The 13,299-nt window shown below is 38.3% G+C and overlaps 1 protein-coding gene and 1 pseudogene across 4 annotated transcripts in view; one reads left to right on the forward strand and one right to left on the reverse strand.

Annotated features, from left to right (window-relative positions):
• The window catches only part of LOC138570253 (zinc finger protein 850-like), a 360,228-nt pseudogene that overhangs the window by 235,483 nt on the left and 111,446 nt on the right, over positions 1 to 13,299 (reverse strand).
• Positions 1 to 13,299, forward strand: part of LOC138570251 (zinc finger protein 268-like) — a 54,841-nt gene that overhangs the window by 33,442 nt on the left and 8,100 nt on the right. The window lies entirely within an intron of this gene.

Consider the following 13,299-nt stretch of genomic DNA (forward strand, 5'->3'; position numbering starts at 1 on the left):
TGGTATGTCGAACATGGCAAAGAAGGGCAACCCTACTCTTTGGGCATATATATTGCTAAATATATTCAGGCATGTGGAGAAAAGTGGATGCTCTCCGCCTCGTTAGCATAAATCGATACTGATTCCGGTGCATATAAAGGGAGATGGGAATGGCCCCTCTGATTGCAGGCTCTTAGCCATGTTAGATACAAGCTCAAAGATATTTGCCACTTTTCATTTAGCAAAACCTACTGAGTGGGTATCGAGAAGCGGTCATCTAAAGCCTTTTCAGACATGGTACCGTAAAGCACATAGTACCTTAGATGATATATGTGTCATTCAACACCTTATGGCTGAGGCCAGTGATCGTCCCAACACAAAATTATATTGCTGTTTTATTGACTATAGCAAAGCCTTTGACCTGGTACTAGGCCAGCGTCTGTGGGACAAACTTGAAGGTTGGGGGACTGATCCCCATCTATTGTACTTTATAAAACTACTCCTATAGAGATAACCGTTGCTGTCCATTTAATTCTTGAGGGGGTGGTCACTGACTTTAGCCCCACTCATTTGGGATTAAAGCAGGGATAAGGACTTGCACCCCTCCACTTATATTAGACATGGTAATCTCTCTGGAGATAGTTAGAAATTATCCACCCAAACTTAATTGAGCCCTGTTTCGTGGCTTGGTTACATAGAAAAAACTGTCTTATTTGATCAGACCCCTTTGGGAATTCAGCATTCGCTTAATGCGCTTGCAGAGTTCGCATTGGCAAATCACATGCAGATCAATACCAAGAAAACCAAAGTTATGCGACTTGCAGGCACTTTCCCCAGTAAATGTCCATTTGTATGGAAGCTAGGAGTCGATAAGCTTGAAGTAGTAGATAGCTACATTTATTTGGGCTTTCCTTTAAAGTAAAAATCCCTCACGTTACCACCATAAAGTATTGTCAGTCCCTAGAATTTGGAGGAAGCGGTTAATCATTAAGCGATATATGACCAGTAAAGGAGGCAATAACTTTGAAGGTCTTATTACCATCTATCGAATGAGTATTGTACCTGCGATATTATATGGCCTGCAAGCTCTTCCCCCAACCTTGGTCTCTTGGCTGGGCTTTGAAGCAAAGATATTACGCTCAATGAGCAACATCCCAAATTCTGTCCCGGTAGTAGCGTTGAGATTGGAATTCAGAGTCTGCTCTCTTGTTACCCTTTTGGTTGGTTCAGCGATCCATCCTTTATTTTAAGGTTATGCATCCTCTGAACCAAGTAAATGGATTGTTGCAAATATTGGCAAAAGGCAAAAATGTAGCTACAAAAAATCCCTTTATTAATGACCTGGATAAATCTACTCTAGACCTACCGTCCACTTTGGATCTAGAAATGGTTCTGATCAGTGAGGCTCCTGATAGGGATACCATTTTGAAAGATAAGGCTACACTTTGGGATAAAAGTATCAATCTCGATAAGCTTGCACAGAAGAAGAGATATAAGTCCTTCTCAACCCTTCTTGTTGAATGGTCCTTGTCCATATCTTATCAGGTTTGCACCTCAGGCCTTAAAGAGGTTTATTATCTACCTCTGGTTTAATATATTGCCTATAGTTGAATACCTGGGCTGCTGGAAGAACACCCAGACAATTTCGAATCTATCACCTTGAACTCGAAACTGATCAACATATTCTGACTCTGTGCCTGTTATTATCCCGACTATATTGAAAGGGATATGGGATCTTTGTGAGAGACATTGAAAGTATTGAGGCGGATCATTTTTGGAATACGCTTGAACGTGCAGAGTTGCTTGTTATCACTGTGGCGGCTTACTATATATCTACTTGTGTAGTTGGCAGGTTTTAACTTTCAATCCTTTAAAAAAGGATTTTAGGTACTTACGTGTGAATTTCTAAGTGTTAACTTGGGAACAATGATTACAATTGAATAGGTTCAAGAGAAATAGGTGCTATCAGAATACTCCTGTTTTTTGTCACCCTCTGCATCAAAGAAGAAACAATATTTCCAAATTCTGTTGTAGAATCAACCTTATTTTTTATCTAAAATGAGTACAGTTCAAAATACATCACACAGAGTCAAAAGTTTTTCGGTAGGACAACCATTTTGTGTGTGCAAGACAAAATCAAATTCAAATTTCATTTGTCAAACATATATACAATTGGACATTTACAAGATCACTTGAACATTTCGACAAAAACAAGTCATTTTCATTGTGCACAGCAGCATGGATGTACTGCAGTTGGGGATAGTGCGTCTACACCACAGTGTTTCTGCCGTTTCTAGGTAGGCTTAGTATGCCACATCCGATATACGGCCTTCATCAGGACGGGGATCTGTACTGTATGATGTCTGTGCTGCAGGGGAATGGAGACAATTGTCAGGGGAGTATTCATGCACCGATTATTTAAAGAAGAATAAATCATGCGCTGTGCAGTATTGAAAACACACCCAGCTTACCTATGGGTGTATTAACTACAAAGGTTCTGTTATTGGAAGTTGTATAAGCCACAAGGGCTAATCTCTGTCTGATCCTATTGTGCAAAAACAGAAACAACTCGGTTATGGCGGGCACTCTTCATAACACAGACTCTTACCTCTCGGCTGGAGGTCAACTTTCAGAACCACTGAGGTGCCCTTAGTGCCATAAAATACTAATTGGATATTCCAGTTCGATTTAGGTTTTGGCCCACCATTTTAAAGAAAAGAAAAACTAGGCTCGTTCACAAGTGCCCGCCATAACCGGGTTGTTTCCGCTCCATTCTTAGGTGATCTTCATACCAACAAGAAACTCCTTTCTTTCTGTTTTTTCACAATAGGATCAGACAGAGATTAGCCCTTGTGGCTTATACAACTTCCAATAACAGAACCGTTGGAATGAATACACCCATAGGTAAGCTGTGTGTGTTTTCGATACTGCACAGCACATGATTTATTCTTCTTTAAATAATCGGTGCATGAATACTCCCCTGACAATTGTCTCCATTCCCTCTGCAGCACAAACCACATACAGTACAGACCCCCGTCCTGATGAAGGCCGTACACCAGATGTGGCATACTAAGCCCACCTAGAAACGGCTGAAACACCGTGGTGTAGACGCACAATGCCCAATTGCAGTACTTCCATGCTGCTGTATACAATGAAAATGACTTGTATTTGTCGAAATGTTCAAGTGATGTTGTAAATGTCCAATTGTTTATATGTTTGCCATTTTCATGCGAACTCCTTGACAAATGAAATTTGAATTTGATTTTGTCTTGCACACACAAAATGGTTGTCCTACCGAAAAACTTTTGACTCTGTGTGATGTAAATACTTTCTGTACTTTAGGTCAATGACCTCCCTTTTTCTCTTGTTGCTAACTCTGAAACGTCCATTTTTATTTTGAACTGTACTAACTTTAGATAAAAAATAAGATTGATTCTACAACAGAGTTTGGAAATATTTATTCTTCTTTGAAGCAGAGGGTGACAAAAAACAGGAGTATTCTGATAGCACCTATTTCTCTTGAACCTATTCAATTGTAATCATTGTTCCCTACTAACCCTCCTGGGTAGAATAGGCTCCCAACCAGGAGCCCTAACTTTTGAATCTAAGTGTTAACTTGGCCATATTGTGCATATGCAACTGGATGCATTATGAGTGATAAATATGATATGTATATGTTATCAATCTTGAATGCAATTTTGAATGCATCTGTATCTTCCATAATTTCTAAAAGTGAATTTAATATGTATTAATATGAATTTATTATGTAATTGTGCTTAAAGTGTGCTTAAAGTTTGTTTTTAACTAAATGCACATTAAATAAAAAATACATTAAAAATAAAAAAAATGAACAAGGGAGCGTATAGAGCTCTGGTGGGATACCGGAAAGTAGTGGCATCATGAATGTTTGCCTCTGATCGAGTTCCATGCCAGATACTTGTGAATTAGATGGCTACACTTTCTGATGTTGTTTGTTTAGTGTTTTAAGTTCTAGCTGAGTATATCATCTGTGCAGTTGTGGCAAGATAGGTTAAAGGATCTTAGGAAGGGATGTTATAAAGTCTGTCTAAACTCTCCTGTGGAGACTGTCTTTAAGTTGAGGAGTAGCTCCAACTGTATCTACATCGGGTGGCAGAGACACAGTGGTGTTCACAGGAGCTATAAGGAGGAACACAGGTGGTCTTATTCCCCCTCGTCCATCAGGAGAAGCTCCAATTGTATCTGCAGCCAGTGTCAGAGACACAATGGTGTTTTCAGGAGCTATAAGGAGAAACACAGGTTGGCTCATTCCCGCTCCCACATCAGGAGGAGAAGCTCCAAAACCCATAATCCTCAGAGGCCTTTAGGAAACGGCCTGAGAATACTACTGTTTATAACTGTAATGTTTGTCTCAGCTCTAATTCATACCTTATTGTAACCCAGATGAGGAAGAGTCAAAGAAACCTGCAGAGTGATGACAGGGTGAATTTGAACAGTACTGGGAAGAGGTGGCCCCAACGAGGCATAAAGATCACTTCCATACCAGGGGAAAAAAGACTGAAGTTATACTAGGAAGGGCCCAGCTTTCAAACATAAAAAGCAACAAAGGGCAGAAAGTGAGAGAAGATGACAAATTGCCAGCAACCCCCTGGAAGTTAAAACCCGGGAATCTTGACAGCTTTGCGAGGAGGAGAGGGCGACGAAAGGCTGAAGCAGCAACTTGGTATTTCGTGAGGTGGCAGGGAGCTTACTCACCCCAGAGCTGGGGAAGTCGAGGCAGTGGTGTGATCTCTGGGAGGTGGACCATTTGATCCCTCAACGGCATGGTAGCCGTCAGTCCCAGGCCTTCGCGCAGCCATGTAGGTGAACGAGAAGCTGAAAGAAGCACGGAGCGTCAAACGAAGAGAAGTAAACCTGAGATCTGAGGAATGACCAGAGACGCATTCCCAGCAGAAACAAGGTAACGGAAACAGCGGGAGACCCTGGTGGTGTTCGGCGAACCCAAAGAGCAAACATTGCATCAGGAGTAATCTCCCTTGTTGCAGCGGTAGCAAAGAAGCCACAGAGAATGAGAACTGTCTCAGGAGTACTCTTCCCTCATCACAATGGTAGTAAGGAAGCCAAAGAGAATAAAAAATGGCTCTGGAGTAATCGCCCTCATCACAGTGGTAGCAAGGAATACACAAAGAAAATAAGAACTGCCCCAGAAGTAATCTCCCTCATCACAGTGGTAGTAAGGAAGCCACAGAGAATAAGAACTGCCCCAGGAGTAATCTCCCTCATCACAGTGGTAGTAAGGAAGCCAAAGAGAATAAGAACTGGCTTGGGAGTAATCTCCCTCATCACAGTGGTAGCAAGGAAGCCACAGAGAACAAGAACTGCCCCAGGAGTAATCTCCCTCACCACAGTGGTAGTAAGGAAGCCACAGAGAATAAGAACTGCCCCAGGAGTAATCTCCCTCATCACAGTAAATGTATTTATTTTATTGTTCATGTATAACGCGCCTAATACCAGCAAGTGGTTTCTAAGCACGGGATCAGGTTTCAAACCTGTGTTGCACTGTGTTGTCTTGTTTCCAAGACAAACGCGTTGCCCCTGAGCTATCCTTCTTCGGAAGTAAAGTGTCTCGCGAGCAATCCCCCTCATCACAACAACTACCCACGAGACGCTTAAGGTGAAGAAAGTCTTAACACTGATCTCTTTAATAACTGTTTGAATACAAGTTGTAGAATAAATCAAGATCACTTTAAGAGTAGGCTCTTCTGGTTTACTACCAACAGGGAAGACAAGGAGATTCCATGAATACACATAGTATTGAAAAGAAAGAACGGTAGGACATTTGATCAAGTTGTAATGTCCCTGGGAAGAACTACACAAACCTTTGAGAACAGTTAATCAAGGAATAGTCAAAGACAGCCCTTAAGGCTGAACCAGCTAGACCAGGAGAGGGAGTCATTCTCCTGGTCCTATTGATTGTTGAATCGGAAGCTATTGTGAAAGACTGATCTCATTTTCCAGGAAAAGGTTGTCATTCTGCTCTTGTTATTTCCTTTTTGGTTAAACCTTTTGTTGATTAGTTACAGGGTGAGAGTAGGTCATTTTTGGAAAGTGTCAGAAAAAGGATCTAGAAGTCTTATCCAGAAGCCTGCCAAGGCCTTCAGTCGCTAGAGTACAGGGTTCCAGAATAACCTGGATGGCCTAAGTACCTTTTTAAAGGCAACCCCATAACTGACAGATTAGCATGGGTTGTTGAAGTTATTTATGTTTAATGATGGCTCTGAATGCTTTGTAGTCCAGGAGAGGACCCATAGCTCAGTTCATTTGTGAAATGGTCCTTCCAACCCAACATCAAGTAGCGAAAAGCTAGATGATACTGCAAGGAATGATGATGTAATGGGGTCTCGAACCCATCACACTTGCCATATATTGTGCTGAAGGACGGGTAAGAACAGTTATGCCAGGAGACTCTGCCTTGGTAAGAAATGTTCTTTGTGCACAATATCGTGGAAACACAGTACGCTGCAAACCGGCATCAGTTAACAGCAGAAAACTACTGGCGGTCCCTCTTTGCTGTTTTGTAACGCAGCATTCTGGAAAGGAAGAGGAGGGCCCTTTGAAGGCTTAAAAAACCTGGTTCCGGCAAAATCACTGTGTAGGACACGTAAGGACAGTTGTGGCAGTTGAGGCGGTGAAGGCAGAGGCTTCTACCAGAATCTAACATCAGCTGGGAACGAAGAAATATATTGAGGAAAAGTCTGTTCGGGTGAGTGCTATCTGACGTTTTAAATACTGCTTTCAACATGAAGTCAACAAAACAATTACATGCAATAAGGAGAAGCAAACCTAATAAGGGAAATAACAGCCCTGTTTTGGGGGAGAAACACCTACAGAAACCTATCCCCCCAAATAATAAAAATAAGATAATTACTGCAGAATGCATTAGTGAAGCTCAGTTTAAGATTATAGGCTTTTTTCCTGCTAAAATAGCCGGTTAAAGCCCCAAATCATAGACATTTTAACCACATCGTTGACATGTAATCATTGTGAAATCAATGGACACACTTCATCCATTGATAACAATAATTCTCTCTTAAACTTATGTTTGGATCTACAAAGAGACTCTATTGGAGGCACAGTACCGGCAAATGACCCTGGTGCCTCATAAGAATACGACAATATAATAGGAAGAAACTTATCTGCCACCCCGGACCTTTCGTTATTTAGAAACTACATTATGTTCAACAACCATGGATGATGATAGTGTAAATAGCATGCATATGAGCAATATAAACAACACTTCTAATGAAACGGGCACTAATCTAAATGCCACAGCTGCAACTGTACAAGCTGTATTTGCCTTAGTGTCCACAATGGCGAAAGCACAACAGGACCTCATACACATATTGGCTTGTGTCGTGAATATAATTCTTGTTAATAGTGAGAAACCGCAGGTATGAGAAATAAGCATAACTTCTTGGTATTATGCTGGCATCAACCCCTAGCTCTCAAATAGAATATATACATGAAGATAATACATCTCCAGTGCGAGCTACAATAGATAGTGTTCCAGCTCAAATAGCAATAAAATCTCCATTTGATACCTTAGTGTGGTCGAAGTTAAATTCCCAAGATGGTACATGGACAACGCAAAATAGTAAACGCAAACAAATAAAAGAACGAAGACAAATAAGGTTTGCACAGAATAAGAATGCTGTACCTACCTCTGGAAATGTAATGGTAGTGAACCTAATTGCCACAAATAGCAAGCAAAGTTTAAGAGAAAAGGCAGTGTCAGAGAGTCTTGAGACTAACATGGTAAGCCCTATAACTCGCATTCCAAGTAAGGGCTCATTGGACAAATGGATCCACTTTAATGAAGAGAAAAGAAATGTAATCGACAAAGAGGAACCCATGGAGACCCAAACAATGGAGGAAGAAAGACCTCTAGGACTGCGTTTTATAAAGACACTCCTATAAAGGCATCCTTAAATGTCTTAAATACAAAACAACTGAGACACATGTACCATTCAGTGAGGAAATGGGTTAAACTAGTGGAATTAAAACCCACTAGAGAAAGTCCCTTGATGAACAGAGCCTTTTTGTTAAACTTTCTGAATTAGATACCGGCACTAAAACTCATAAACCCTGCTTATATTGAACGAGTGGAGTTACTGGAAATTGACTGTGCAGAAAAGTGGGTACTTATCACGTTTGTGTCCCCTTTGGTGGTGGATGTATTATGTACACATTTTAATATCATATAAAACAAAGTTTTCAATGCGATAATAAGTCGTAAGCATTATGAGGAGATAGAACCTGTTGAGATAATATGTCCTAAATTAAGTAATGATAAAGAACTACAAGCTACACATACTTAATATAAACTCAATGAAACATTTGGTGGAAATGCAAGAAATATGGATCCTGGAATCACTAGGAAATGATAATCCATAAAACCAAATTGTCTTTTTATTCTGGAACTCCATAGGATATTGCTCCTTTTTGTTAATTAAACTTTTAAAAAGTTACATATTTGCACTGCAGGAACCTTCTCCAGTAGAGACTTTGTGATTGATGGCTATAATATTATACAGCAGTCTGCCATAGAAGCAATTAGAGGTAGACATATGGCAGGGCTTTGTATTGGGCCAAAGACCAATCTTAATGTAACTAGATTTACTGTAAATCAATCTTGTCCTTTTGTTCTTTGGATGGAGATAGAAGGTCTCCCTATTTTAAGGCAAAATGTGCTATGTATTCATTTATACGATCCTCCTGGAGGAATTAATACAAGGAAAATAAAATATAAAGTTAAAGTTCTTATTACACATTGGTTGGAAAGAAACAAAGGTCATAAAAATATATTGATAATGGGTGATTTCAATGATCATGAAATTGCCAAACGGGTAAATAATCAAATTGAAGGGGAGCTGAGTTCTCATACTATTCCATTCAATTCTGAAAATGGACGTATTGAGGATAAAAGGGTAGATAGTGTTTGTGACTGGGTGGACCTTCTCTCCCATTGGAATCTGAGTATAATGGAGATGGTAAATGAAAACGATATCAATATCATCTGGACTAATGGGAGGACATGTTCTCAGCTGGACTATATATTTTATAGCGCTTCATTTAGAACACTACTACTGTCAAGTTGTCTCATAATGGCCTAAGAGATCATGGATCATGCAATGCTCACATGGAGCATGCACTGTGCTCATGCAAAATATGCCCCTATGCTATGCTATAAAAGTTGAAGTAAGTTCACAAGGAAATAGGTTGATCTCTAGCGCTTCAAATGTGAACAGATTTAATGCTTATGTAATGGCTAATATTGTTCCTATTGAGACACAGCTAGAGAAAAGTGTACTAGAATATACTGCTATTGCTACATGTTGTATAGGCGGTAACAAACCGAATCTGAAAGAGCAAAGATTAGGCATATTTGATATACAAATAGCCATTAGAAAAAAACAATATTGTAGAATAATACGTAATATAAAACAGGATAAAGTACTAACGACGAAAAGAAAACATATCAGTATAACCAGCCAACAGACTAATTACAAAAGCTAGCTGAGAAACCACAAAGGTAACCTTTCCAATGCAGATTGGAAATGTTTGTTCACATTATTAAAATCAAATGACAGCCACACATTTTGGTATACTCATAGAAAATATTTCTCTGTTGAAACCCCTTTTGATCCTCAAGAAGAAAGATATATGGGTCAAATATATTACAGAAAATGATTTTGCTCCTCAGTGGAAACTGTTAGTAAATGCCATCTTAGAGAATAATACAAATTTGAATGGATTCGAGGAAACGGAGATATTAATGTCCATTGATAAATTAAAGTGATCTAGGGCCCCTGGCCCAGACTGCTTAGCCAATGTGATTTTTAAAAATAACCCTGAGTATTGGTTGCAGGTATTGACTGCCCTTTTTGCTAAAATCCTTGAGTCTCGAAAACTGATCATTAGTTGGGGTAAATCCACAATCATCCCCATTTCCAAAAAAGGAAACTGGTTAAATCTAAAATCACATAGACCATTAGAGATGTTGGACTCTAGTTATACAATCTTTGCTAGTCTAATATTGAAAAAACATATGAAGAGAGGAAAACATGATTTAGAATTGTATTTAGCACAGCTCATAACATAGGTGCCCTAAACCACATGAGAGCAGACATAGACCGACACAGAGGAAGGAAACTCCATCTATGCTATGTAGATCATTCCTGTGCTTTCGATAGTTTCCCAGCATCGCCTTTGGACTAAATTAGAGAGCTGGAATATAGATCGTACCTTGCTCCATTTTATAAAATGACTTTTCGTTAATAACTCAGTAGTATTTGTACGTCTGGATGCAAATAGCTGGGCTGTTTTACCGAACCAATAAGGACTAATCTAGGGTTGAAGCAGGGATGTGTTTTGTCACCTGTACTTTAAAACTTATATACGGGTGACATCGACACTTGTTTAAGATTAGTGCGTAATTTCCCACCGAAAGTGGGAAAAACAGCAATGCCCTAGTTATCCCATGCTGATGATACCATCTTGTTGAACCATACACCCATAGGCCTTCCACGAACAATAGATGCATTGGTAGGTTATGCAACAAATAACAATATGAAAATAAATATTGCAAAAACAAGGGAATCAATAAGGGGGAAATAGAAATATACATTCTTTTCGCTGGGAAATAGATGAAGAAAAGCTTGAAGTAGTAAACTCATATCTATCTTGGTATTCCAGTTATTTTCATCCCTAACTGCTCTTACGTGGGAAATTATGTACAAGCTAAAGTCATGAGGAAATGGATACTAATATGTAATTTTATCAGAAGAAATGGAGGTTCCAACATTAAAGGACTATTAGAAGTTTATAAAACTGGTATTATTCCTTGTATTGAATTTAAATGGTTTAGACATCCTCCACTCAAACGTGGTAATCTGGTTGGATAGCTTAGAGGGTAAACCCATCTGCTCCATTCTGGGTGTCTCAGAGGCCGTTCCTGTGGGGGCACTCAGATGTGAGCAGAATTCTATGTCACAATAAGAAATGCTAGAACTGAGAGTAACGCGCCCTTGCATATTTTTATAAACAACAACAGTAATAATGAAAGGAATGAATTTTTTATAGATTTGGACTATTCAGCAAAAAATAATTTAGAAAATATAGATCTGGAATTTCCTGATGAAAGTACTTTCCCAGTTTTCTCCTAAATTTGAAAAAGAAAACTTTGATTTGGGATAGATGTAGACATTTACATAGGCTATCCTCCAAGAAAAATTTAGCACACAAGGCTCCCAACCAGGTAAACCACAATCTTATTTGACTACAATTTGCACTTTAGAGGTGAGAAGATTCATTATCTACCTTCGCCTAAATATCTTGCCTACATTAGATTACACAGGAGCTTGGCATAAAGTAAGAAAAAAAGGAGCGCCTCTGTCGACGAATGAATGAGACAAGTCGACACTTATTAACAAAATGTGGAAAAATATAAGGTGGGTTATGAAAGATTTCACCATACAGAAATAGGATATGAACTAGATCCATTTTGGAGTACCCTCATAGGAGGCGAATCATTAGTAATGACCACGGCAGCTTTTCATGTATGAAAGGAGGTCATGAAATTAATTGAACATTTTAACACTCACTGAAAGTGTGTTCATTCAAAGGAAATTTCTATTTTTGATGGTTTTTGTATAATAATAGTACTGGGAGTATTGAAATAATTAAATTAGTGATCATATAATATACAAGTAATTAATTTGAATGGGCTATAGAGTGTAATAATTAATTAAATGAAAAATGATGTTTTTTGCAAGTGTTTTGTAATGTTAATAATTATGATTGTGTAACTAGTGCAAAAGGTTTTCTTTTTTTTACTTTTACCCAAAATTGAACTTTAATAAAGTGAGAGGTGTTGTATTGTCGGAGGGCTGTTAATTTGTCCCACTTTATCTCAGAGACGCAATGATTTTCTTTGCCCCTATTTCCTTGATTATGTAAATTTACATGTGAAGATTTGTGGTTCAAGATCCTAAATGGTGAGCATGTTGGTGTCAGCATCGCAACTATGAAATTTCTTTTATCGCCACTCTTGGGTTAGATTTGGCCTTTTTTTGATCATACTTCCTTACATTGAATTGAATTGCTCAATGTTGTTTTCACTGTTCTTTTATCGCCACTCTTGGGTTAGATTTGGCCTTTTTTTGATCATACTTCCTTACATTGAATTGAATTGCTCAATGTTGTTTTCACTGTTCTTTTATCGCCACTCTTGGGTTAGATTTGGCCTTTTTTTGATCATACTTCCTTACATTGAATTGAATTGCTCAATGTTGTTTTCACTGTTCTTTTATCGCCACTCTTGGGTTAGATTTGGCCTTTTTTTGATCATACTTCCTTACATTGAATTGAATTGCTCAATGTTGTTTTCACTGTTCTTTTATCGCCACTCTTGGGTTAGATTTGGCCTTTTTTTGATCATACTTCCTTACATTGAATTGAATTGCTCAATGTTGTTTTCACTGTTCTTTTATCGCCACTCTTGGGTTAGATTTGGCCTTTTTTTGATCATACTTCCTTACATTGAATTGAATTGCTCAATGTTGTTTTCACTGTTCTTTTATCGCCACTCTTGGGTTAGATTTTGCCTTTTTTTGATCATACTTCCTTACATTGAATTGAATTGCTCAATGTTGTTTTCACTGTTCTTTTATCGCCACTCTTGGGTTAGATTTTGCCTTTTTTTATCATACTTCCTTACATTGAATTGAATTGCTCAATGTTGTTTTCACTGTTCTTTTATCGCCACTCTTGGGTTAGATTTTGCCTTTTTTTGATCATACTTCCTTACATTGAATTGAATTGCTCAATGTTGTTTTCACTGTTCTTTTATCGCCACTCTTGGGTTAGATTTTGCCTTTTTTTGATCATACTTCCTTACATTGAATTGAATTGCTCAATGTTGTTTTCACTGTTCTAAAAACAATCTGGTCATTGATTCATTATTTTGATGCTCAGTAACTTTTAACTTCTACGATCTATTATTAGCTTACATTTTCGAAATAGATAATTCCTAATTTGATGAGTTTCTCTGTCACAATGTATACCCCTTTTAATAGTTGAGTCGAATTATTAGTAATTTTATCATACATCTGCTGGATCCAAAACATAATGTCTCATTTATGTGCTTTATTCATAAATTTTATAACAACCTAAATTGAATTTAATTTAATCTTCCCTTTTTTTGTTTCTTGTTTTGATAATGTAAAAACATTTCTTTAACCTTGGTAGGTATGCACATAATTGTTCTTCCATCCTCCACAA

The sequence above is a fragment of the Ambystoma mexicanum genome, chromosome 2q (genome assembly GCF_040938575.1).
Source record: "Ambystoma mexicanum isolate Mex_15411 chromosome 2q, UKY_AmexF1_1, whole genome shotgun sequence".
Lineage (NCBI taxonomy): Eukaryota > Metazoa > Chordata > Amphibia > Caudata > Ambystomatidae > Ambystoma > Ambystoma mexicanum.